The sequence below is a fragment of the Callospermophilus lateralis genome (assembly GCF_048772815.1).
Source record: "Callospermophilus lateralis isolate mCalLat2 chromosome 17 unlocalized genomic scaffold, mCalLat2.hap1 SUPER_17_unloc_3, whole genome shotgun sequence".
Taxonomy (NCBI): Eukaryota; Metazoa; Chordata; class Mammalia; order Rodentia; family Sciuridae; genus Callospermophilus; species Callospermophilus lateralis.
Window position 1 is genome coordinate 1,308,080 of NW_027510161.1, and position 27,938 is coordinate 1,336,017.

The following is a 27,938-nucleotide window of genomic DNA, read 5'->3' on the forward strand; positions in this document are numbered from 1 at the left end:
TCCTGAAATACTCCTCTGTATTCCCAAGAAACCAGCCAAATTAAGAGTACAATATGAATGGTCTTGGACTAGAATGTTCAGGTGAATACTATCTTGTAGGACACTGACTCTCTTTCATATGTGCTGTAAATTTGAGACTTAGCACAGGATCAGAACTTCAGCAAAGTGAGCAGAATGTTCATTTTGTGGGGTATGGTTGGCTGGCCCTGTGTGGGAACATCAATAAGAGCTAAGAGGGCTTTAGGCTAGGGGACAGAAGATTACATTAAGGAGTAAGAAATATATTAGGAAGAACAGTGTCTTAGGGAATCATGGCACAAGATGAGAGATTGGTAACATCCAGAGTATAATCAAATGAGTTAACAAATAAGTAAAAAGTTAAAGATAATGAACACAGATTTCTTTATGTCACTGGAATGTGGAAGAAATGTGGAAATTAAAAAAATGAAAATGAAATCTGAGGCATTGAATTAGAATTAGGGGTATTACTGTGAATTTAGTGATTTCAGTATATTTTGATATAAAATAAATATGGAAACCAGTGGAAACAAATATAGAGGTGAGAGAGAGGGAAAGATATGGAAAGAGATATAAGAGAAAAAAGTTATAAGAGAAAAAAGAGTTAGGTAGGGTTATTAAAAGAAGGGAAGTCATTTGGGAGAACTGAGGCAAAGAACCTGGGCATGAGTTGGTTGAGAGCAGCTCTCTGGAATGATCCCACATAAATGATTTAGTTTTTGGACTGTTTTCATTTTGGCCTTTGAAAAAATAAATCAGTTTTGGCACTCAGTTTAAGTTCATCCTCTTCTACACGTGATTCCATTTAATTTTCCCAAGTGTTAAGTATAGTCATATGTACCTTCCAGAGCATGTTGTTAAGGTAATGTCGGGGGTAAAAGGAGACATAAGTGAAGAATAAAAGGTGGCATCCTCTTTTATTAAGGATTTCAAGAGATCTCAAGGTGACCAGTAGCAAAATGAACGAAGCTTCATGATGGTGCTGATTGTGAACAGCAGGGAAAGCAGAGAGCACAGAGGACACCTTTAGAATTTTCATTCCCCACCACGCTAAAGGAAGGTGGCTCTGAACACGGGGAGATTGTCATCTGAGATTTGTGTCGATGATCACTTTAGAATGTGGCACAGATAAGCTGCTTGAGCAGTCAAACCTGATGACATGAAGGCAATACAAGCAAGTGTTACTCAGTTTGGTTGGCTAATAATTTACATTTGCATGTGGAAGCACAAATTTCAGTTTTCCTGGTGAGTTTATGGAATGAAGTTCTTAGGAAAGACTTCTCTAATTGCCTGGTTCCTCTTTTCCTTTCCTTCTTATTTCTTTTTGAGTTCCCACTTTTATACACTATCTATATCTACTGTTTGGAGCATGTAATTCTTATTCTGGTTGTCCTGAGGATGAGACCTCAGTGATTTCACTGTCAGGTATGTATCTATTTATTACATCTAGTTAGTAATATGTTTTAAGGAAAAGATGGCATGAAATTTCTGAAAAAAGCAGAATGCTTCTTCTCAAGATGGCTTTGGGAACAAATTATGCTGAAGTGAATTTGAAAAATGAACTGATGTCCCCAGGCACCAACTCAAATTCTCCTGCAGGTAAAAGATCATTTTCCAGTGGTCAATATTAATTATGAGGTGAAGGTTGACGAGACAGTTGATAAACAGGGCAGAGGTAATGTTTGTTGCTGTTTCTCTGAAATGATCATGTTGGGGACACCCAGGAGTCTCTGAGGATTGTGCTGCCTGTAGATTGGAATGAAGATGTTTTAGAGCTGCAAAGTGGGGAAAAAATCCATAATACTTTCTTTACTATTATCATTTACAGAAAATCAGATTTTGAATTTTATTGTATATCATTCTATATAGGAATATATAAAAATGTGTGTACCTGTATTTCCAGAACTGAAAGAATATAATACTGAGTTTTTCCTCCTCACCATTGACAATATACATAATTAAAAATTGTTCCTATTTAGTGCTTTTATCTTAATGGAAAGTGACTCTAAGACTCCCACATCTTTGGTAGTGATCATTTTCAGGCAAAATTGCTGTAGCATGAAGCTATCCCCTCTGTTGAGATAAGGGTTTCTGACCATGAAATAGTGACTTGAAAGGCTGATTTTATATTAAAAACATGAAATTTGGTCATAAAGATTTATCTTTTATAGCATATTTATAAGTTGGACCCAGTATTATTTAAATATATAATGAAATAATGAGCAACCATAACAAAAATATTAATAAAGAGATTATGTTGAAAAAGTATTTATGATACAGTATAAAAGAAAGTAGTGAATCAGAAATCAGTAAATGTGTATGTCAATCAAATGGAAAAATGTTCATATATGCTGTACACACTTCAAAAATTGCTGAAAAGACATGTGCCAAAATATTAACAATAGTTAATCTCAATGGTAGAAATCTGTGCTTTGGGTATTTTATAAAGTTTTTTAAAAATAATAAATATAATTGACTTTTTCTCATTTCAATTTTCATATTATTTCAAATATTCACAGTAGTAATTGTTGTGTTTTATGGGAGAAAATTAAAGAGTAGAAGAGGAAGATGTTAGCTTTTTGTAACTGTGACCAAAATGCCTGATAAGAACAAGTTAAAGGAAAAAGCTTTATTTGGGATCAACATTTCAGAGGTCAGTCTATGGTGAGTCAGCTTCATTACTGTGGCCTTGAGGTGAGGCAGAACATCATGGTGGAAGGACATGGCAGAGTAGAGCTGTTCAGCTGATGGCAGCCAGAGGATTATGGAAAGTTGTACTGAGATTACAAAGGAAGACCTTAGTGTTCAGACAAAGTTAAGCCATGCTGGAATCCCCACAGGATTCTCTTGAGAGGGCATGCATGAAGTTGTGAAGGGGAAGCAAAATCTGGAATGGAGATCCCAGGGATTAAGATATGCCAGTAATGTGGAATGTCTGCTGAGGAAAGCTGTTGGCTGTAGATGGAGTCAGCCTAAGAAAGAGACCATGTGGATGACAACCAGCAAGGTCATTTAGGTGGGGATGCAGAAGCTCTCTGAAGATTACATCTCACCACAATGTTACCAAGATGCTGGACATGGAGTTTCAGAAACTAATATCTGCCTGAGTTTTGGTTCCATCCTTTCCTTCTATATCCTTATTCCTCCTTTTTGGAATGGGAACATTTACTTTATGCTATTGTATATTGGAAGTATGCAACTTGTAAGATCAGGCATCAGTGATCAAAAGGAGGCAGATTAAAAGCAGCTGAATAAGACTTTATTGAGATTTATTTCTGGGAGAGACCCTCCAGTCCAACAGAGTGGGTCTAGGAGAATCGTGCCCAGGCTTAGATAGATTAGAATTTTATTGGACATAGGGCAGGAAGGGGGGGCTTGGAACAGAAAAGGGAGGTTTTTAGAGTCCCTTGTCCTCCTGGGGTTGGTCAGGGGATCTTGGTGAGGTCCATGTCCTTCCAGGATTGGTCAGGAAATCCCGCTGATTGACAGGTGGTTATGAGACCTGGTGCTTTGTTTTCTTAACCACCTCAAACCGACCTAATGTCCCAGCCTTTTTGATGATATAGCGTGCTGAATTCCATTTGGATACTTCCTGCTTCCTAGGGGTACTGGGGGGAAAGTGATGGCTTGAGTGTTGGTTTGGTAGGGAGGCTACTGTGGGGTGAAGGAGTATCTGGTTGTAGGTCACTCTGCCAATTTCACCCATGTGATTTCAAGTGAACCTGAGTAGGCAGGGAGCAATAATTAATAGAAGTTTAATTATTAATATAGTAGTGAGAATGGGAGTCAGCCTTATAATGAGGGTTGAGTATAGCTGCCTGGCCAAGGGTCATTTGATTGTTGCTTTTTAAGCTTTTCACTCAAATGATGGAGGGTGTTGACATTCTTTTTGACCAATCCAGTTTCATTGATATAGTAACAGCATTCTTCCTTCAGGAATAGACAGGTTCCTCCTTTGTCTGCTGTCAGGAGATCTAGGGATCCATGGTTGTATAGTAAAACTTGGGCAATCGATGTTATTTGCCTTTTCAGGAAAGTGAGTGAGGAGATTGATGCCTCTAACTCTTCCCAAAGTTGTTGTTCAAGCTTCTGAGCAGTTGCTGCATAACCAAGTCCTCCTGCCCCCAGTCTGGAGGCAGCAAGTGAGGAGGCCAGGGAGAGTCCAACTTCCATTGGTAGAAAGGCTGCTTGTCTTGCTCTGGAAAGGGAAGTGGTAACAAGCCATGTTAATTCAGCTTCACTGTACAGAGTTAATTGAGGAACCAAGGTGGAAGGAACACAAAGAGTGAAGGGCATGCTGAGGCTTAGATTTTTTGTTAGGGTACCGTTGCACCAGAAAAAGAACTCCATCAGAATAAAGGTTGGGGAAGAGATTCAAATGATCTGGTCACAGGGTACTGAACCAGAGGAAGTGTAGCAGTAAGAGAAATTCCCTGATGAGTTATGAAAAAGGGGTACTTCCTGAAAGGCTGGAGAAGGGGATTCTCGGGGTTTGGTTGAGGTATTGAGAGGAAGATCAATGGGAATCACAGTTAAAGGAGTATGAACCAAACATGTGCAGATGAAACAGTCTGAAATGTTATTAAATTTGCATAAATTGAGAAGCTGAAGGCCCTGATGTACTAGGGCCATCCATGAAAAAGGGTCATCTTTAGATGACCGCAACTGTGTCCATCCATCTTTCTCTTGCTCCTGGATGGTTATGTGAATTTGAGGGGACACTTGTACATAAGTTCTCCAGATTCTGATAGAGGCTGAGGGGAGCTTGGTAAAACCCCAAAAATAAAATTTACCATGAACCCAAGATACTCATTTAATTTCCCATGGGTCCCAAATAGTTAATTTGGTGTGTGCTCATTTTTAATAACAAGGCTTATCCAGAAAGCGTGTCTTGCATGAATTATAAGGGCATTCACCATAAGTGTTAGGCTAGCACTTACAAGATTTCTCAGATGGCCTGATATGAAATATAGCATTATGTGGGATGAGGTGGCTTGGTTGAATCCAGTAATGATAAGGGTGACCTGTGGTTGCAGCCAGTGGAAAGGCAATCACCTTGACCCATAAACTGAGAGTGGGTGGTGCCATCCTGGTGCCATGTCGCTTGGATGTAGAAGCACCATCTGTGCTTTGGGATAGGAACTTGAGAGAGATTAATGATTAGTAAAAGAAGAAGAGGGTTGATGAGAAACCTTGAGTTTGGTGGGCCCCATCATGGTGGAAATCCAGGACTGGACATTTGGAACAGGTGTCTTTTTAAGGTGGGAGACTTGGTACCAGGGGGAGTGTCCCAAAAGCTTGGCTTTATTGGCATAGTAAGTATGACTGTATGGGGTTTTGTCTAGCAAGATTCCAATGATTAAGGATTCAGTTTCCAGTGTAAGATTGTGTCATCTGGTCGAAGAGGGTCCAATTTGGTTTGTGGTTGCGCTGGGATTGAGGCAGTGGATGGTGCAGGAAGACACAGGTCTGCACGTTCCCTTAGGAGTTTGTGTAGAAGTGTGAGATATGGCAGGTAGAACACAAGAGGATGAAGAGTTATTGGAAAGCATTGATTGATTAAGAAAGGGTTCCCATAGAGTATCTCAAAGGGGCTAAAGCCTGAGGGGGCTCTAGGGGCTGCCTGAATTTGGGTGAGGTCTAATGGCAGGAAATTGGGCCAAGAAAGCCTGAGTTCAATAGCAAGGTTAGTGAGATGATCCTTGAGAATGCCATTAACTTTCTCAACCTTACCTGAAGATTGGGAATGGTAGGGGATGTGGAGCCTCCAATTGATGTTGAGGCCTTTGGAGACTAGTTGAACAACATGAGAAGTGAAGGATGGACCATTTTCTGACTGGATGGAGGTGAGAAGTCTGAACCTGGGAATGATCTACTTGATGAAGATGGAGGTGGTAATATCAGCAGTTTCCCTGGAGGTAGGGAAGGTTTCTATCCAATCTGAAAAAGTATCAACCAAAGTAAGTAGGTAGAGAAGCTTTTTGTGCCTAGGTATGTGAGTGAAGTCAATTTGTTAGTCTTCGCCTGGCTGGTGACCCCTCATCTGATATGTGGGGAGTTTAGGTTTGATGCTCCCTTGTGGGGATACTGTACAGCAGACAGAACAAGTTGGTGGAGTGGACCTGCTAGAGAGTAGTTCTCATTCCTGGGGAGTAAAAGAGGGGTTGTAAAAGCTGGAAAAGGGATTTGGGGCCAATTTGAAGAGAGTTATGAATGTCCATCAATAAACTGTAAGCTTGTTGCTTAGGGAGGGCAATTTGATCCCCCAGAAAGATCTGGCCATCCTCCACAAAATGGCCACCTTGGATTATTAGGTCCTGCCATTCTTGTGGGGAATAGTTAAGTTTAATTGTGGTGGATAGAAATAGGATAGGGGCTGCTGAGGATTTTTCCATTTGTTCTTGTGCTATGGAGTCTGCTTTGTTGTTTCCTGTAGCTATACAGTCAGAGGAATTTTGATGTACTTTTCAGTGTATGATGGCCACACATGGTGGCAGTTGTAGTGCCTCTAAGGGTTTGGAAATCAGAGAGGCATTGACCACTGGTGATCCCTTTGTGGTCAAGAATCAACATTCCTTCCAAATAGCCAAATATGAATGAGCAATTACTAAAGCATATTTGGAGTCCATGTATATGTTAACCTGTTGTCTTTGGATAGAGTGAGAGCTCTGAAAAGTTGAAAAAGTTTAGCCTTCTGGGAGGTGGTCCCTTCAGAGGCAGCCATCTTCTAGAACTAAGGCAGTGATGACTACTGCGTGTGCATTTTTACATCGTCTGTAGCTACCCATTACAGAACTTCCATCCACAAAAATGGTTAAGTCAGTTGAGGGAAGTGGGTAATCAAAGAGGTCCTCATGGGGTGATCGCAGGTCCTCCAGCACCTTAGTACAGGAATGGTTAGCATTTAAAGAGGGTGGGGATGGTAGGAGGAGAGTGGCAGGATTGAGGGAAGATGAAGAACAGAGGGTAATGGTGGAGTTTTCTATAAAATGAAGATGGAATTCTTGAATTCATGAAGGGCTCAGAAGGGGAAGAGATTTTGATTTAAGAGGTCCTGAAGTCAATGGGTGGGGAATACAGTTATTGGTTGGAACAAGGTAAGTTTTAGGGCTTTCTTAGTTATTTCTGCTGCTGCTGCTCATGCTCAGAGTCATGGTAGCCATCCACAAACCATAGAGTCAAGCTGCTTGGACAGGTATGCCACCGGCTTATAGGAGGGTCCAGTTGATTGAGTGGGGAGGCCTGTGGTGACACCCTGTCTTTCATCCATAAAGAGGTGGAAAGGATGATTAAGGTTAATAAGAGATAAAGGGGGAGAATATGTGAGAGCATCCCTGAGCTTGTAAAGGAAGTTGGCTACTAGGTTAGGGGAGGTGAGAGGCTCATGAGGAGGTGTTCTTAGCTGTCTGGTATAAGAGCTTGACATGATGTGCAAAGTTGGGGACCCAAAGCCTGAAAAAGCCAGCCTGACCCAGGAAGAAGAGGATGTAGTCTGCTGTTTTGGGTGGCTGTAGGTCACGGAGAGCTTGAATTCTGTCTGTTTTCAGGCTTCTAGAGGTTGGAGTGAGGAGTTTACCTAAATAGGTCACTGAAGAGTAGGCTGGGCTTTGGCTGCAGAGACCTGATATCCTCGGGACCCCAGGAAATTGAGGAGCTGAGCAGTGTGAGTTTGAGAAGTCTTGAGGGATGAACTGCATAAGAGAAGGTCATCCACATACTGTCAGAGAGTGCCATCCTCCAAGTCACAAGCAGTTAGATCCTGTGCCAAGGTTTTCCCAAAGAGGTTGGGACTGTTCCTGAAGCCTGGGGTAGAACTGTCCATGTCAGCCATTGAGACATAAAGGATGTAAGGTCTTCCCATGTGAAAGCAAAGAGGTAATAAGAGTCAGGATGAGAGGCACTGTAAAGAAGGTGTCTTTAAGATCAAGGACAGTAAAGTGAGAAAGAAGAGTGTAAGGGTTGGGAACCACTGGGTAGATGGGAATTACTGCCTCATTAATTAGGCAGAGGACCTGGACTAAGTGATAGACTCCTGAGGGTTTGTGTACTGGCAATATGGGAGTATTGCAGGGGGAGTAAGTAGGGATGAGGAGTCCCTGGGCAAGTAGCCAGTCTATGATGGGTTTAAGCCTCTCCCTGTGGGTTTTGGAGATTGGAAACTTGGGATGCAGAGGAAATTTAGTTTGAGGTTTCAGTTGGATATGGACTTGTTTGTGGTGGGAAGCTATGACCAGCTTGGATGTGTCCCAGATCAACTAGGTCAGGGGGCAATGGCACACTAGGTACAGTCAGGTTATTAGAGAGAGTAAGAATTAGAGGTAGAAGAAGATGGATGGTAGTATTCTTGGGTTATTATTGGAGGGTGGCTCCTAATAACTGGGGAACATCTCTGCTTAGGAGAGGAACTGGACAGGATAAAATGACCATAAAATAGTGTGTGTAAGAGTGTCCCTCCAGGGCACAGGCTAGCTTAGCAGTTTCATTTGGTAGGGAGGGTTTTCCATCAATCCCCATAACTGAGACCTGGGGAGGAAACAGAGGCCCAGAGTGGGCAAGTAAGACAGAATATGTAGCCTCCGTGTGCACAGGGAAGGTTATAAACTTACTGGCTATCTGGAGTGTTACCCTGGGCTTTGTGAGGGTAATGGGTGTCTTCTAGTCTGGGCTTCTTTAGACTTCTACGAACCCCAGTATCAAAGAGATGGGACCTCCTGGCTGCTCATACCCTGGTGTGGAGGCACAGATGAAGGGCCAGCCATGGGCAGTCACTCTTCCAATGTCCTATTGCTTACAGGTGGGGCACAGCCTGGAGAGGGGGCCATGTGTTTGGGCATTGGCAGGCCCAGTGACTTTGCATCCACATTTGAAGCAAGCCCCTGGTGGAAAGCAAAGCTGGTTCCCCCATGAAGCTTTTGCTGGAGTCATAGGCCTCAGGGCTGCTGCCAAGGCCTGGGTTTGGAGTGTCACCTTTTTGTGTAATTGAGCCTGCCTGGCTAGTTCAGGTGATTCCTCCCGGGTATTATCCCGGGTATTATAGACTTTAAAGGCCATTTTCACCAGATCTCAGATAAGGGTCTTAGAGCCCTCCTTAGCTCCTTTGAGCTTTTTTTTTAATATCAGGGGCTGATTGAATAATGAAATGGGTTACTAACACTGTAGCCCTGGAGGGAGACTCACGATCCAGCTTAGAAGATTTGGTGAGGGCCTCTGTAAGGGGGTTGAGAAATAAGGCTGGATTCTCATCTGGATCCTGCATGATTTCTCTTAGCTTATCAAAGTTAGCCACCTTATTGGAAACTGTCTGCATGCCTGCTGTAAGATATTGGACCATGTGAGTGCAGTGATGATGATCTTGTAGGATATCTTGGTAGTCCCAGTTGGGTTTGGTTTGGGAAATGGCTGTTTCACCTGAGCGGGGAGTTATATGTGTTAGATGCATTTGATCAGCGTGATCATGTGCAGACTGCTGGATGCGGGTTCACCCGTCCTCCTTAAGGGTTGAGGAGAGAACAATATAGATGTCATGCCAGGTAAGATTGTAAGCCTGAGAGCAGTATCAAAATTCTTTAATACAAGTAGGTTAGGTTAAGATGCATTTCAATCTGGTAAAGATCCTGAAGTGATAAACTATACTACAGAGCAGTAGTAACAAAAACAGCATGGTACTGGCATCAAAACAGCCTGGTAGACCAATGGTACAGAATAGAGGACACAGAAACTAACCGCCAAAATTACAACTACCTTATATTAGACAAAGGTGCCAAAAGCATGCACTGGAGAAAGGATAGCATCTTCAACAAATGGTGCTGGGAAAACTGGAAATCCATATGCAACAAAATGAAATTAAATCCCCATCTCTCACCATGCACAAAAGTTAACTGAACATGGATCAAGGATTTAGGAATTAAACCAGAGACTCTGCATCTAATGGAAGAAAAAGTAGGCCCAATCTCCATTACATGGGGCTAGGCCCCAATTTCCTTAATCAGATGCCTATAGCGCAAGAATTAAAACCAAGAATAAACAAGTGGAAGGAATTCAAACTAAAAAGTTTCTTTTTTTCTCAGCAAAAGAAATAATATGTGAGGTAAATAGGGAGCCTACATCCTGGGAACAAATTTTTACCCCTCACACATCAGATAGAGCTCTAATCTCTAGGATATATTAAGAGTTCAACAAGTTAAGCACCAAAAAATCAAATCATCCAATCAATAAATGGGCCAAGGACCTGAACAACATTTCTCAGAAGAGGATATAAAATCAATCAACAAATATATAAAAAAATGCTCATCATCTCTAGCAATCAGAGAAATGCAAATTAAAACTACTCTAAGATACCATCTCACTCCAGTAAGAATGGCAGCCATTATGAAGACAAACAACAAGTGCTGGTGAGGATGTGGGAGAAAAAAGGTACACTCATACACTGCTGGTAGGACTGCAAATTGGTGCAGCCAATTTGGAAAGCAGTATGGAGATTCCTTGGAAAGCTCAGAATGGAACCACCATTTGACCCAGCTATTCTCTTCTCAGACTATACCCAAAGAACCTAAAAATAGCATACTACAGGGACACAGCCACATCAATGTTTATAGAAGCACAATTCACAATAGCTAAACTGTGGAGGCAACCTAGATGTCCTTCAGTGGATGAATGGATAAAAAAATGCTGCATTTATACACAATGGAATATTACTCAGCACTAAAAAAAGAATAAGATCATGACATTTGCAGGGAAATGGATGGCATTAGAGCAGATTATGCTAAGTGAAGTTAGCCAATCCCAAAAAACAAATGCCTAATGTCTTTTCTGATATAAGGGGGGTGACTCAAAATGGGGTAGGGAGGGAGAGCATGGGAGATTACCACTATATAGGGAACAGGGGTGGGAGGGAAAGGGAGGGAGAAGGGGAATATCATGGATGGTTGCCACAGTCTCTGGCTGGGCACAAATCATGAGCCACCACACAGCTTGTAGATTCAAACAGCAATTCTTTATTCCCGATCTCACACCGGCCTTCTACAAACACTTACTGGGGAAATCCACGTTCTCTGCCCAAATACACTCTTTGCCCAAATCCACCACTCCTGGGCTTCTGTCTCCCAAAATATACTGTCTGACCCTAAGAACTCAAGAGGAACTCAGGCCGCAGGATACGCCCTATTCTAAAGGGGGAACACCCTAATCTCCTATTATGCTAAACCACCCTATTCTAAAGGGGGAACACCCTAATCTCCTATTATGCTAAACCAGGAACACCCTAAACACAGATCCACCCTGGTCCTTGAGCAAGGTCACCTTTCAAGAGTCCTTCCACTAGACAGCATGGGAGTACGCTGGCAAGGAAATTGTCATACCTACTTGGCTGATGGCTCCCAGCAGATGGTGAAAGGAGACCCTCATCATTATACAAAGTACATGTATGAAGATGTGAATTTGGTGTCAGCATACCTTATATACATAGATATGATACATTGTGGTATAAAGGTGAATTAAGAATTGTAATGCAAAAAAAGAAAGCTCATGTAAAATGGTATAATTAGGTGTGAACATACTTTATATACAGAGTTATGAAAAATTGTGCTGTGAATGGATAATTATGACTGTAATGCATTCCACTATTGTCATGTATGTAAGAAATAAAAATAAATTAAAAAAGAAAAGATCCTGAAGTGAGAATGGGACACGTACTTGTCAATGCTTTGATGCCAGTCACTTCCTGAGAGGACAAAGGAGTTTTGGGTTAGCTGGTAAGAGGGCTTGGTGGGACTGTGTGGGCACTGACAGGAGAAGAGAGGAGTGAGTGGGTGGAGAGATCCATTGAAGGGGGAGAGGGAAGGGTTGTATCAGTAGAAGAGGGGGCAGAGGAATCATGACTGTAGGAGAGAAGGAGAGAGAGAGGGGGAGAGGAATGGAGGGGGAGGGTTCTGGAGCAGGGGAGGAGGAGCTGTGGTAGCTGGAGGAGGGGAGGGTTACACTATGAGAGAGGAGGTGGGAGAGCATTGACCTGCGTAGGGAGGGGGAAGACGGGAAGGTGAGGCTGAGAGCAATTCCAGTGGATCTGAGAATGAGGAAGGAGATGGAGAAGAACAACAGGAAAGGGGTTTGGGATTTTCCCTAGCAAGGAAGACTTGAGCAGTAGAACTGGTAGAGCAGAGAGTAGGATGGGAGCAAATCTCAAAAAGCCTGAACTAAGGGACTTCCCTGTCTGTTGACAGAAATTGACGAAATCAGTGAGGATTTGAAAATCAAAAGTTTCTTCTGGGGGCCATTTTGACCCATGGTCTAACTCACATTGGGCCAGGCCACAGTGGAGTGAAAGACCAGGTGCTTACAGCACAGGTCTTGAGTGAGTCCTAATTTGGCAAAATTGGAATATAGACCACCCAAAGGAGTTTTGGGGTCTAAGGAGGACTCGGTGTTTTCTCTGACCTTCTGGCACCCACGGGGGTGGGTGGGAGCAAAAAAGGACATCCAAAATTCTTATTGTACTCACCTGAGTTACAGATAAGTGTTGGGTGGGAGTTGAAGTGTTCCTGCAACCCATGGGGGGCCCAAATGGATCAGAATGACTCACACAAGGACTGGAAACATCTCCACAGTTCCCAGGGCTTTCAGCAGAACAGGTGGGGGTCTGTGGCATGTGTGTGACTTACAGCTAGACCCCCCCTCGCCCAGGACTGAGAGGGGCTGGAAGGTCAGGAGAAATGAGGGAATTTACCCCATTTATGTTGGCCTGGATGAAAGGAGAGGAAAAATAGAGCAGTTTAGAAATTTCCTGGTTCATTTGAAGGAGAGGGTGAACCTCAACCCCTATGCATTGAAGAGGGCCCTCCCTATGGGGAGGGCTGAAAAGCCCTCCCAGGTTTTGGCACCAGATGTGAGGTCAGGCAACAGTGACCAAAAGGAGGCAGATTAAAAGCAGCTGAGCAAGACTTTATTGAGATTTTCTCCTGGGAGACACCCTCCAGTCCAACAGAGTGGGTCCAGGAGAAGAGTGCCCAGGCTCAGCCAGATTGGAATTTTATTGGGCTTAGGGCAAGAAGGGAGGGCTTGGAACAGGAAAGGGAGATTTTTAGTGTCCCTTGTTCTCCTAGGATTGGTCATGAGATCTTGCTGAGATACATGTCCTTCCAGGATTGCTCAGGAGACCCCACTGATTGACAGGTGGTTATGAGGCACCATCATTGCTTGTCTGTGGGCACATGATTGTTTGTTCTTTCTTGCACTTGGGTTGTCCAGTGCTCAATTCCATTAGCCACCCCAAAGCAGCTTAACATAACTTACTTTGGATTTTTACAGAGGCTCACAACACAGTTTGTCTTGAGTCTCAGAGGAGGCTTTGGACTTGGTCTATTGGGAAATGCAGGAACTTTGAAAACTATGGAGACTTTTGGAGATGGACTAAATGGTTTTTCCATTGTGAGACAGACATGAAGGTTTGGGGACCAGGGGCAGAATGTTAGGAATAAGAGATGTGCCCTGAAAAGCTTATGTGGCAATTCAGGAACAGTTGTAGATAAAATAGTTATGAGAACCATAAACAAATCAGTGGATTAATTAACATATTGATGAATTAATAATTAGAACGAATTACTGTTTGGTAATCAGGTGTGATGTGGCTGAAGTAATTTGGTCACTGGGGCATTCCCTTTAATTAAACACTTTTTATTTACATATTTTAATGGGTGCATTATAATTATATACACTAGTGGGATTCACTGTTACATATTCATACATGTACATGATATGACAATATAATTTGATCAACATCATTCCTCAGTGGATTATATTTTTTCTCTGGCTCCTTGCTTGATCTTTCTGATTCCTGGCTGTCTTGAGCTGAACACATTCCTCCACTACACCCTTCTTCCATGATGTTTTGCTCTTCTCAGGCCCAGAGCAATGGAGAAGATTGACCATGGACTGAAACCATGAACCCAAAATAACTTCTGAGGCCATGAACCCAAAGTAACCTTTTTCTACTCTAAGTTGTTCTTTTCAGATATTTTGGTCACATTGAGAAAAAGCCATCTTGTAGAGGAGGAACTGGAAATAAAAATAGAATTCATTACTGATGAATCTAATTTGTTTTTTCCTTCAGATCCCAGGGAAAACACCATTCCTCACCAGAGTCATTCTGTTTTTTCCAAGCTTCTTCTTGCCTTGTTGCTGATACTTTTCCTGCTGAAGGAAATTTTACTGTCTGCCTCTTTTATCAGTAAGTATGCCAACTGAGTCAGTTAGCAGTGCCTGCCTTTCATGAATAGAAGCCATTCATTAGAAACTGATATTTCACAATGATCCAGGAATTTGAAAAATAAATTTTCTATTGGTGAGGGAACGTGGGTTAGAGTTTTTGAGAATTTATTAAGAATTTTTGCTTTTGCTTTTGCAAAAATCATGGAGTTTAATGTTCACTAAGAGAATTTGAAGAGTAGATTTGTGTGTATGGGTTGATGTTACAGAATAAAATCTATGGGTCATCAGTTTTATATTAGATTCTTTGTGAGGACACATCTATATTTCCTTAATAGAATTTATAGGCTAGTGTTATTTGACTTCACAGACACACACGCACACACACACACACACACACACACACACACACACACACATATATATATATATATATATATATATATATATATATATATATATTTTTTTTTTTTTTTTTTTGGATGAGCAGGTAGACATCAAGGAGATGGAAGAAATGTTCCAGGAAGAGTTCCCCAGGGAATTTCCTTCTAATAATTTCTGTCTGTCCCATTCTGAAATCTCAGGAATATATGGATTTATGCATATGTTATATTTCAAAGTTTATCAAGCTCTCTAAAGTCATAAAACTTGGCATATATTTAGGTAGATATTTGATTTATTAATTTGGACATTTGGTAAGTTACAATGGCCATACATATTGTTTGCTAGGCACCATGTTAGAGAATCCAGAAATAGCCACAGCCACTGGTCTCAAGATATTAATAGAATAGTCAAAATAATCAGGATTTACAACATGAGATGGGAAGTATTGTGCAGGAAAGAAGTGAGCACAGGAAGTTGAGATAGGTTTCCTGAAGGAGGAGACATCTACCCATGTTACTACCAAATGACATAAATATATTATATGTATGCCATTATAACATGGAAGAATTTTGAGGAAATATAAACATGCCTGACTTGGAAAATATAGTGCTATGTGAAAAACTTTGAAATGAATTTGTAGGTGGCAGACTAAATTAAGATCATGAAGAAGGTCATATACTATTATAAAAAAAATTTTGACTTTTTCCCTAAAGGTTATATGATAAGATATCCTATGCTACTTAATAAACAAGCCTAAAACAGTGAATTGAAATAGGTATTTATTTAGCTCATGAATATGTGGCTTGGCAATTTAGACTGGTCTCAGTTGGGAGTTTCCTTTGGTCTTAGCTGAACTCACTCATGCATATGATGTTGGGGACCAATCACAGGCAACTTGAATTCTGAAGCAGACCATGTGAGCTGGAAAGAAAGGAGCAACTTTACCACATTTCTCTTATTATTCATCAGGCTAGCCTGGGTTGGTTCTACAGAATGAAATCTATGGAACCTCAGTTCTATTAGATTATGTGTGAGAACACATCTGTATTTTCTTAATAGCATTTATATGGCTAGTCTTATTTGACTTCACAGACACTGATATTTTGGATGATCCACTTTCAGACTTCCATGATAGAGGGTGAAAAGAAACAAGGCATGTTAAAGTTTGAATTTGGAACTAACCTGGTAAATTTGCATATTCTATTGGCCAAATGGAGTCTTAAAGGCAGTTCATATTCTATTGGTGAAGAAAGAGACCCTACTTCTTGATTGCAAAGGGGTGTAAATATAAGAAGGGTGGAACAGAGGCCAGTTTTGCAGTGTGTCAGTGATGTGGAGTCATTGCAGAATTTTGGGCAGGATTTGACATAATCAAATTTGACTTAAGGAGGCATGATTTTACTGAGGTGTGGAAATGGATTTAGGAGGACAAAGGTGAAGGTAAGAGAAGCGTTATTTTTTAGAAAATGGACAGAAGTAAACAGCATTGTGTTAAGTGAGATAAACCAGACTGAGAATGTCATTGGTTGTGTGTCTTGTGTCATATATGATAATTTGGGAACAAAAAGAGGAAAAGGGGTCAGATCTAATGAAAATTGAGGGAAAAATAGTAGAATAGAGGCAGGGGACCAGGGTGACAGAAGAAGGAAGGGATTGGGGATGTACTGGGGAATGAAAATGACCAAACAATGTTATTTGCATGTATGACTATGTAACAGTGCATCCTATTATTATGTATAATTATAGTGTACCAAATAGATGCTAATTCATCCTCCCATTGGAAAACATTGAGAGCCTCATTTAAGGATACTGTTAGTGAAGAAAAAGAAGACAGGTAACTTTGAAGAGTAAACAGATATAATCAAGGAGGCCAAGACTTGATGACTATTGGGGATTAAAAGACCCAGAGAAGTTAAGTGTGAATATAATATTCTGACTTTGTAAACTCAGCAGTGAAGAAGTTGTTTAAAGACGTGGGCAGTATAGTATGAATAGTGGGTTTATTTTGAGAGATGATTATTTAAATTTGGGGCACAATGCATTTAACCACAATGTACATGTCCAGTAGGAGGCATTTTTGTCTGGATTTCAGGAGAGAGGTCTAGAATTTTGGAAGTCATTTACATAATGATAGCAAGTTCCAGCATGGGGATATATGGTATCACTCCAGAGGAGGACTTTAAACTAGAAATGGGGATTAGGATAGAACTCTTGGAAATACTACATTTTTAAACATGGTGATTGGTGGAAGAGAGCTGATGGAAGAGGATAAGAAGCAGCAGTAAGGAAGGTGAGGCAGGAACAGGAGAGAGCACTGTGTCAAGAGCTAAGGAGGAAGACCTGGGTGAATGATTGCAAGAAAGCCATTAGAAATGACTAATAAATGGTCCTAGCAAATTACTGATGATCCATTTTATGCATGGTTTAATGAAATGATGGAAGCCAAAACCAAAATGAAGTGGATCAAGGAACAAATAGGAGGTTAAAGGGAAAGAGGAAATTTAATTTCTAGCAGTAGTGTTGATTAACCCAGGGCCTTGCATATTCTAGGCAAGTGCTGTGATACTGAGATACCACAGCAGTCCAGAAAATTCAATTTCTAGAGGTGGGGGTGAGTTCTAAATTGGGAGAGACACACAAAAGAGATGAAGAATGATGTCCTCAATCTTTGGGTTTTTGAAAATTTTTTTTTCTGATCTTTAAGATCAACCAGGGTTAAAATTAGCAAATTCTCCTTTTCCCCAAAGTCCCAGGTTTTGTACTTTCTTAAATATCTTCCACTCCCATCCCACAAAATTTAGCCTTGGTTTGCATCTTGGATTAACTCTGGAAGGAGACTATGGATAACATCCTTCAGATCCCATTATGATGGAACTTTCATATCTTCTTTCAACTCCTCATCTTTTAGCAATTCCTGGAGATACCTAATATTTCCAAAGCAGTAGGATTAGGATTCCATTGACTGAGGGGTTATGGGAAAACTTTTTCTGTCAGGCTTTTTCCAATTGGGTAATTGGACATGTGTAGATTTTGTCCATAGAATGCAAGAAAGCAATGTAAAGAGCAATGACCTAATGCTACCAGAAAAATGATTGGTTTATGTTGTATTTTCCAGCTTTCTTTCAAAAAAATTCTCAGCTGCTTGAAGACAAAAATTATAAAAGATTTATCAAAGAAATGATTCATACAAATCTGGAGTGTGTAAGAATAAATTTAACCATGGAAGGTAAAACTTCATGTGCCTAGAATTAAGTTGCTGACTGTAGTATGTAAGATTCCCCAAATCAGTATTTATGATTTCCAGGTAGAACGCACTAAAAAGTGGAGTCTCAGTGTCATTTCTAATCTACAAGTGTACAATTTCATAGAATCTATTATTCTTTTTTTTTTAGAGAGAGAGAGTGAAGGGGGGGAGAGAGAGAAGAGAGAGAGAGAGAGAGAGAGAGAGAGAGAGAGAGAGAATTTTAATATTTTTTTTTTTTTTTTTTTAGTTTTTGGCAGACACAACGTCTTTGTTTGTGTGCTGAGGATCGAACCCGGGCCACACGCATGCCAGACACAGGTGCACTACTGCTTGGGTCACTCTAGCCCCTATCATTCTTTTTTTTAAAACTCCATCAATAGTTTTTTTTTTTTATTGGTTGTTCACATGATTACAAAGCTCATGACATATCATCTTTCATACTTTTGATTCAAGTGGGTTATGAACTCCCATTTTTACCCCAAATACAAGTTGCAGAATCACATCGGTTACACATCCACATTTTTTCATAAAACCATATTAATGACTGTTGTATTCTGCTACCTTTCCTAACCCCTACTATCCCCCCTCCTCTTCCCTCTCACCTTCCCTCTCTACCCCATCTGCTGTTGCTTAATTCTCTCCCTTGTTTTTTTCCCCCTTTACCCTCACAAACTCTTATATGTAATTTTGTGTAACAATAAGAGTCTCCTTCCATTTCCATACAGTTTCCCTTCTCTCTCCCTTTATCTCCCCCCACTCATCTCTGTTTAATGTTAATCTTTTCCTCATGCTCTTCTTCCCTGTTCTGTTCTTAGTTGCTCTCTTTATATCAGATAAGACATTTGGCATTTGTTTTTTAAGGATTGGCTAGCTTCACTTAGCATAATCTGTTCTAATGCCATCCATTTCCCTGCAAGATCCATAATTTTGTCATTTTTTAGTGCTGCGTAATACTCCATTGTGTATAAATGCCACATTTTTTTTATCCATTCATCTATTGAAGGGCATCTAGTTTGATTCCTGAGTCTAGCTATTGTGAATTGTGCTGCTATGATCATTGATGTGGCAGTATCCCTATAGTATGCTCTTTTAAGGTCCTCAGGAAATAGACCGAGAAGGGTGATAGCTGGGTCAAATGGTGGTTCCATTCCCAGCTTTCCCAGGAATCTCCATACTGCTTTCTATATTGGCCGCACCAATTTGCAGTCCCACCAGCAATGTACAAGTGTACACTTTTCCCCACATCCTTGCCAACACTTATTGTTGTTTGACTTCATAATGGCTGCTAATCTTACTGGAGTGAGATGGTACCTTAGGGTGGTTTTGATTTGCATTTCTCTGACTGCTAGAGATGGTGAGCATTTTTTCATGTACTTATTGATTGATTGTATGTCCTCCTTTGAGAAGTGTCTGTTCAGGTCCTTGGCCCATTTGTTGATAGGGTTATTTGTTATCTTATTCTTTAATTTTTTGAGTTCTTTGTATATTCTGGATATTAGGGCTGTATCTGAAGTGTGAGGAGTAAAAATTTGTTCCCAGGATGTAGGTTCCCTATTTACCTCTCTTATTGTTTCTCTTGCTGAGAAAAAACTTTTTAGTTTAAGTAAGTCCCATTTGTTTATTCTTGTATTTAACTCTTGGGCTATGGGCGTCCTATTAAGGAATTTGGAGCCCGACCCCACAATATGTAGATCGGAGCCAACTTTTTCTTCTATCAGGTGCAGAGTCTCTGATTTGATATCAAGCTCTTTGATCCATTTTGAATTAACTTTTGTGCATGTTGAGAGAAAGGGATTCAGCTTCATTTTGTTGCATATGGATTTCCAGTTTTCCCAGCACCATTTGTTGAAGATGCTATCCTTTCTCCATTGCATGCTTTTAGCCCCTTTATCAAATATAAGAAAGTTGTAATTTTGTGGATTGGTCTCTGTGTCCTCTATTCTGTACCATTGGTCCATCTGCCTGTTTTGGTACCAGTACCATGCTGTTTTTTATTACTATTGCTCTGTAGTAGAGTTTGAAATCTGGTATCGCTATACCTCCCAATTCACACTTCCTGCTTATAATTGCTTTTGCTATTCTGGGTCTTTTGTTTTTCCATATGAATTTCATGATAGCTTTAGCTTTATATATTTCTACAAGAAATGCCGTTGGGATTTTGATTGGCATTGCGTTGAACCTGTAGAGAACTTTGGGTAATATCGCCATTTTATGATGTTGGTTCTGCCTATCCATGAACAGGGTACATTTTTCCATCTTCTAAGATCTTCCTCTATCTCTCTCTTTAGGGTTCTGTAGTTTTCATTGTATAAATCTTTCACCTCTTTTGTTAGGTTGATTCCCAAGTATTTTATTTTTTTTTTTTTGAGGATATTGTAAAAATGGGGTGGTTTTCCTCATTTCCGTTTCAGAAGTTTTGTTGCTGATATACAGGAATGCCTTTGATTTATGCGTGTTGATTTTATATCCTGCCACTTTGCTGAATTCATTTATTAGTTCTAGTAGTTTCTTTGTAGACCCTTTTGGGTCTTCTAGGTATAGGATCATGTCGTCTGCAAATAGTGATATTTTAAGTTCTTCTTTTCCTACATGGCTGCCCCCAGGAAGCAGCACTTTCAGTATCTCTACATTAATGGGATCAGAAAGACCCATTAATACACCTAGATTCCACCTACTGACGATCTTCTAGCAAAATTCCGCTGAAAGGAGACCTGCTGGGAATTAGTAAGTTTATTAGAGGTGACAGTTTGTCCCAGACAAGTGAATCTTGGCCATGCGGCCATCGCCTGCCCAGCTCTGCAAACGGCCCCGGGCGGCCCTGCGCTGCAGCCTGCGCTGTGAGAAGGGTCCCCATCCCGCAGACGGCCCCCGCCCTCCCGGTTCTGCTGTCGGCCCTGCTCACGCTGCCAGCAGCTCCCCTGCCCGCCCGGCTCTGTGAACCCCACCCACCCGGCAAATGGACCCCCGCCCGCTCGGCTCTTGGCAACAGCGCAGAGGTCCAGTCCCATGGCAGCCGCCTGCCCGGCTCTGCAAGTGGCCTCCAGCGGCCGGGCATGGGGAGAAGGGTCCGCTCCTGGCCTGGCAAATGGCCCCCAGCCTCCCAGCTCTGCTAACGGCCCCGCCCGCACAGTGAATGGCCCCCTGCCCGCTCAGCTCTAGCCCTATCATTCTTTTTAAAAATCTTTTTTTTTTAAATTTATAGATGGACACAATATCTTTATTTATTTATTTCTATGTCGTGTTGAGGATCGAACCTAGTGGCTCACATGTGTGAGGCAGGCACTGTACAACTGAGCTACAGCCCCAGCCCAGAATCTAACATTCTTATATGGATATTGAATGTTGTCCATGTGAAGCTCAATTTGGAAAAAGGATATATTGTTACTGTATTTCTTCAGACTGTTCTTCTTTCTGAGGTTTCTGCAAGGCTAGTGTTTTTCTCATGTCAGTCAAACAATTTGATAAAATAAAGATGAATATATTATGTTGAATGTGATTTTTTTTACCTTTAAATACAGTGTTTTAAAAACATTTTTAAAAATTTATTTTTTTATATACATGACAATAGTGGAATGCATTACACTCATTATTACCCATTTATAGCACAATTAAAAACATTTTTAAATTGACAGAAAAGTTGGGCAGATAATATTAAAAGATTGTATTTTAACCCTACCTTGCACACATAGTGCCCATTATTATTATCCTATTCCTAAGTAAGGACATTTGTTACAACAAATGAACCAATATTCATGAATTTTTTCCCTTTGGTAGTAGAAATTGAAATCAGGTTTTTACACATACTAGGCACGTCTCTATCACTAAGCCACTTCCTTAGCCCAACATTCTTTTTTTATTTTTAATTTTTATTTTTTTATTTATTTTTAGTCATACATGACAGCAGAATGTATTTTGACATATAATACATACATGGAATGTACATACATCAATCATATTGTCTATTCTATTCTGCTGCCCTTCCTATCCTCCCTACTCCTCCCCTCCTCTCCCATCCTTTCTCTCTATCCAATCTAATGTGACACACTTTTTTTCTTTTTGTCCTCACAACATCATATATGTATTATGTATAACAATGAGGGTCTCCTTCCATCTTCTGTGCAACTCCCCTTCTCCTTCTTTTTACCTCCCACCTCTCTTCCCTATTTAGTGGTAGTCTTCATCTCATGCTCTTCCTCCCTATCCCATTTTGAGTTACCCCACCTTATATCAGAGAAGACATTCAGCATTTGTTTTTTTAGGGATTGGCTAGTTTCATTTAGCATAATCTGCTCTAATGCCATCCATTTGCCTGCAAATGCCATGATTTTATTATTTTTTAGTGCTGAGTAATATTCCATTGTGTATAATGCCACATTTTAAAAATCTATTCATCTATTGAAGGGCATCTAGGTTGGTTCCACATTCTAGCTATTGTGAATTGTGCTGCTATAAACATTGATGTGGCTGTGTCCCTGTAGTATGCTCTTCTTAGGTCTTTTGGGTATAGTCCGAGAAGGGGAATAGCTGGGTCAAATGGTGGTTTCATTCCCAGCTTTCCAAGGAATCTCCAAACTGCTTTCCAAATTGGCTGCACCAATTTGCAGTCCCACCAGCAGTGTATGAGTGTACCTATCCCCCCCACCCCGCATCCTCACGAGCACTTATTGTTGTTTGACTTCATAATGGCTGCCATTCTTATTGGAGTGAGATGGTATCTTAGAGTAGTTTTAATTTGCATTTCTCTGATTGCTAGAGATGGTGAGCATTTTTTCATGTATTTGTTGATTGATTGTATATCCTCTTCTGAGAAGTTTCTGTTCAAGTCCTTGGCCCATTTGTTGATTGGATGATTTGATTTTTTGTTGTTTAACTTTTTCAGTTCTTTGTATACTCTAGAGATTAGAGCTCTATCTGATGTTTGAGGGGTAAAAATTTGTTCCCAGGATGTAGGCTCCCTATTCACCTCGCATATTATTTCTCTTGCTGAGAAAAAACTTTTTAGTTTGAATTCATCCCATTTCTTGATTCTTGGTTTTAACTCTTGTGCTATAGGTGTCTTATTAAGAAATTTGGGGCCTTCCCCACGTGATGAAGATTAGGACCAACTTTATCTTCTATTAGATGCAGAGTCTCTGGTCTGATTCCTAGCTCCTTGATCCATTTTGAGTTGACTTTTGTACATGGTGAGAGAAAGGGATTCAATTTCATTTTGTTGCATATGGAATTCTAGTTCTCCCAGCACCATTTGTTGAAGATGCTATCATTTCTCCATTGCATGGTTTTAGAACCTTTGTCTAATATAAGGTAGTTGTAATTTTGTGGATTTGTCTCTCCCAACATTCTTGATTTTCTCAATTTTTAACACTTATTCTTTTCTATACTAGAATCCCTGAATTCCATTTTTTGTCATATCTCTTTAGTTTCCTCTTTGCTCTGATATTTCTTCAGATCTTTCTTGTTTCATTACTCTGACAACTTAGGGGAAGACCATTCTATATATTATTGGTTGTCCGTGTATCTGAAGTTTTTCTAGTGCTTATAGGGAGATTATTTGTTTTTGGGAGGAAGTCACAGATAAAAAATGTATTCATCACATTAGTTCCAGGTATATATTATCAAAGTGAATGTTGATTATTGTTGCTGAACTTGATCACCTGAGGTAGTGTTTGTCAGGTGTCTAATTGTAAAGCTACTTTTTCCTCTCCTATTCCCTAACTGTACAGTTCATAAGGAGGTTGCTACGTGCAGCTAATGTTTTATGATGGAGGAGTCATGCTCCCATTTTTAGGGTGGTGTATTATGTTAGCGCTCTCCAGAGGAACAGAAGCCATATGAATATGGATATTTATTTTAAGAACTTGACTCATGGAAATGTGGGGGCTTGATAAGTCCAAAATTTGATCTGGGTAACATTCATGCTGAAGACTCAGGAAGGAGTGTCAGATGGAGGCCAAAGGAAGTCTGCTAAGCTTTTAAAAGGTTATTATATTTTTCATTGATAAACTTTTCATTTTTTATATCTTCTGTTTTTTTGTTGAGTCTACTTTTTTGTTTTTTGTTTTTATTAGATTATTTATTTATCCTAATTTGTTATACATAATGGCAGAATGCAATTCATTTCATATTACACATATAGAGCACAATTTTTCAAGTCACTGATTGCACATGAAGTATTTTCACATCATTTGTGTCTTATACATGTACTTAGGGTAATGTTGTCTAACTCAATCCACCATCCTTCCTACTCCCTTGCTTCCTCTCTTCCCCTCCCTCCCATTGCTCTAAAGTTCCTCCATTACATCCAGGCTCACCCCATCCTCCTTGCCATTATGAGTCAGCATTCCTTTGTTTCTTTTTTGGGATGATGGTTTACTTTGGGAACTGGAGATTGAACTTTGGGCTTCCAAACCCCTGAGCCACATTCCAGCCCTTTTTATTTTTTATTTTGACACAGGGATTTTCTAAGTTACTTAGGGCTTTTCCTTTGTTTCAAGATTGTTTGAATCTTTTCGTTGAAGCATTTTTATCATGGTTGCTTTAAAATCTTTGTTAGATAATTCTAACATTTTTGTTATCTGGGGGTTTTTTTGGAGGCTATTGTCATTTTTTTATTAAAATTGAGAACTTACTGGTCCTTGGTATGATTAATTATTTTGTGATGAAATTTGGATATTTTTATTTTGATATTATGGAATCTAGGTTTTATGTAAATATTATATTTTAGCTGTTCTTTTTCCTGATACCAATCCACCAGGAGAAAGGGGCCCTGACATATTATCTCTTGATTAAGGCAACTTGGCTCCTTGGCAACTGAGGAAAGGGGTCTCCTTGTTATATCTGGGTGAATATGAGAATTGCAGTTTTCATGCTGTTTCCCTAGGTTTGTAAATTTGATACACACACACTTTAAAAATACATTTTCATATAACGTACCTATTTGTCTTTCTTGTCTATTAAGGAAAAGTCTGGAGCTGTTGCCCAAAGAATTGAAAGTCATTTAGTTCCAGTTGCTACTTTATTTCTACTGATGCAAAATCTTGGAATGCGAGTCAGGAGAACTGCTCTCGAATGGAGGCTCACCTGGTGGTGATCAACAGCAAGGAAGAGCAGGTACTTTCTAAGGGACAGTGGAGTCATGAGCCTGTCTGACTTTTGTACACGTCTTTGCTAAGAAGGGATATTGATGCTGTGGGAGAAGACTTTCTGTAAGACAGACAGGAGAAGCTCCCTCAGCCTTCCCATTACACACCTTGTACCTTCTTCAGTGTAAGTAACTCCCTCAAGGAAATTGTGGCATTCAACATGTAGGGCCTGGGGATTTAGTGAAAGGATGAAAATGTTTCTGCCTACAACAGCAGTTGGTTATTTCAATATACAACTGTTTTCTCAATTATCAACTGCTAAACAGAAAAAAGAATTAACTTGAATGGGCAAAGTTAAATCATAAGGGGTTTCACAATCAGCAATCAGGAATTAAATTTTAAGAATTTGTGAAATGCTGGTGTTGTAGTGCATGCTTGTAATCCCAGGGGCTTGGGAGGCTGAGACAGGAGGATCTCAAGTTCAAAGCAATCCTTTGCAATGTAGCAAGGAACTAAGCAATTTAGCAAGACTCTGCCCCTAAGTGAAATTTAAAAAAAGGGTAGGGGATGTTGCTCACTGGTTATGCACCCCTGGGTTCAATTTCTGTTACAAAAAAATTTCATGATCTTATGAAAGGGAAATGATTCAATTTGTAACAATATTCTTATGCAAAACTTTGAAGAATATTCTCTCACTGAAGAAAAGAAGGAATTTGAATTTGAGATGGAAATTCATTATGATTGTAGATAGGAATTGCTTCCATATTTAATAAAATTAAGGCTCACAGATGATGTCTTTGATCCTTGTGTGCTCAAAGACGTGCAGTTCTGAGGTCCCCATCTGGTTATTCCTGAACCATCTCCTTTTGTTTTCATTTCTGCATGATCACAAAGAGTTCAATTGTAAAATCACAATGTACCTTTAAATATGTATAATGATTAGTTGTGAGTAAAATCTTTGAAAAATATAAATAAGATGGAAATGTTAACTATGCCAATTTGATCATTATGCACTGTGTATGTGTCAAAATATCATGTTATCTGATAGATTTTACAATTAAATAATAAAGAAGAAATAAAGCATCAACAAATTTTTTAAAATATTTTTATTGGTGAATTATATTTATACATGAGAATGGACTTCATTCTGTTATATTAATACCAGTATATAGCATAATTTGGCAAATAAAAAAAACAACTTGGTTCAAGTTGAGTATCTAAAGCATATGACTTCTTTTCTTTTTCTTTTCCTTTAGGATTTCCTCACTCAGAATATGGACAAAACTGCTGCTTATTTTGTGGGGCTATCAGATCCAGAGGGTCAAGGACACTGGCAATTGATTAATTAGACCCCATACAATCAAAGTGCCACGTGAGTACAGAATTAGATAAAGGAATCCTGGGTCCTGGGTCATACAGGAAGTTTAGAGTGTTCCAGCATCAATTCTGAAACTAAAACAGCTCACTCTTGTCCTGTTGCACACACAGTTAATCAATTTTATTACCTCATGAAATTATCACATAACCCTAGGAGGCACATATTATTTTTCCTATTATAGAACTGAGGAAATTGAGTTTGGAGAGTATAGATAGTTCAGCTAAGGTCACCCAACAACAGTCTTTAGAACGGGTGGATTCTACTTTGCTTTTAAAAACTCTACTCATTCTCTGTAGTAAAAATTCATGTTTTTAAAGATCATTATGGATTATTGTGATTTATATTTCTCATAAAGCAAAAACCCTAAATTTGGATACTGTTACAATATCTCATATTTATGTAATCTTTAAAGGCATTTAAATACATTAGTATACTTCCACTTTTGATCCTTATATCTTCGTTGTGGAATACATAGTGCTGTTACTCTGGTCCAGCTTTTAGATGGGCAAACTGAGAATTTAAGAAATTAAATTATTTGACCTAGAAAATGGAAATAAGTAGAAGATCTAGAGATTTAACTATTTTTTCAGACTTCAAAATCATCCCATTAAAAAGGGTTAAAAAGCCCCTATTTTGAATCATGGGACCATGGTGACTTCCCTTCATCATATAAGAAAGCCCCATGGATTGACAGTCTCCTGGCAACAGGGCCTATGTTTAGAGGAGAGCCCATGGGTAACTTTTGGTTAAATGCTTAGTGCAATAAGGTATTAGAAAATATGAGTGATGAGGGCACAATTTTCAAGATAAATGCCAGAGGTCTTTGTGGAGGAGAAACTCTGCATGAGAATTGGGAAGGGTTGGTCTGGGCATATCTGACCCTGACTTCCACAAAGTTCTACCCCAGCCTCTGACCCCATAACTGACTCTAACCCCTTTAAAAGCAGTCTTGGAAGAATAACTTCATCCTTTTTCTCTGTTTCAGATTCTGGCATCCAGGTGAGCCAAGTCATAGTGAAGAGCGTTGTGTTGTAGTAAATCATCATCCTACATCAGCGCAACGGGGCTGGAATAACATACCTTGTAAAGATCGTCACCGATCAGTTTGTGAAATGATGAAGATCTACTTATGAATCAACACTTTTCATGGACATGTTTTTGGATTGCATTCATTATTCTAGAGTTAGTTCATAAATTCTTCTTTATAAAAGACATTCCAAAGACTTTTAGGTATGTGGTCAACTATTCCACTTTTGAGGAAATGTTAGTGTTGCATATGGAATTTATCAGTTTACTTCCTACAGAGCACCTAATACAATAATTGTGGGGGATTTTACTTAATGTACAATGAATTTACTCCATATTATTTCTGTACCATAATAATGGTACAGAATTTTCAAAAGATACATTTTACTCAAAATGCCCTTGACTGCCTCAGTAAAGAGAGTAATTAAACAGGAATGAAATATTTAGTCCTGTGTCTAGCCAGTGCTGGAACTCTTCTCTTCACTCTACCTTGTGTTGTCTGAGTGTGTTTTGGTGTCTTTTACTTATTTTTCTCTAGAGCATCTTTACATTAATGTGTGTGAACAGGTTTTATGTGAGTTTTGTGTTTAAAGAGTGATACGGAATC

At 39.8% G+C, this 27,938-nt stretch overlaps 1 pseudogene; it reads left to right on the plus strand.

Annotated features, from left to right (window-relative positions):
• Window positions 1-1,535: 1,535 nt before the first annotated feature.
• On the plus strand, window positions 1,536-27,438 carry LOC143386083 (C-type lectin domain family 4 member A-like; annotated as a pseudogene).
• Window positions 27,439-27,938: the final 500 nt, after the last annotated feature.